Below are 645 nucleotides of genomic sequence, written 5' to 3' on the forward strand. Positions count from 1 at the left end.
GGAGCTTGTTTTAGAAAGTATAACGTTCACACCAGTGACCAAGACCAGAGACTCACGCAGTGTTCACCAGTGGGGAAACTTCAAGTGCAAGCCCCTCAGTGGCTACTGAATAAAAAATGTTCATTCTGGCACAAGTTGCTATCAGGAGCTTGTTTTAGAAAGTATAAAGTTCACACCAGTGACCAAGACCAGAGACTCACCCAGAGTTCACCAGTGGGGAAACTTCAAGTGCAAACCCCTCAGTGGCTGCTGAATAAAAAATGTTCATTCTGGCACAAGTTGCTGAGCCAAAGATTTGAGGAGTGGCGTGTGTCTCTGGGGGTGAGGGATAAGAATAGTTTGATATGTTTGTTATCATCGAATAGCAGCCTCCCCACCCACTTATTGACGATCACCATCTATTTTGCCTAATGAATCTTTCCAGAAAGACAATTCATGCTTATACGTTTTATCCCTTATTCCCTAGCATGTTTCCAAGTGAGCATGACTTCTTTGTAGACAGATAGGCACCATGCCGTTTATCTCCTGGGATTACATGTTTCAATGAGTTAAAGAAAAGCTGTTTTTAATGTATACAAACAGGTGTAAAAATACAGCAGACCCGTTGCTCTTCAGGGGGAGAAAGTATTTGCAAATTGACAGCAG

The sequence above is a fragment of the Pteropus alecto genome, unplaced genomic scaffold (genome assembly GCF_000325575.1).
Source record: "Pteropus alecto unplaced genomic scaffold, ASM32557v1 scaffold95, whole genome shotgun sequence".
In the NCBI taxonomy this organism is placed as follows: domain Eukaryota; kingdom Metazoa; phylum Chordata; class Mammalia; order Chiroptera; family Pteropodidae; genus Pteropus; species Pteropus alecto.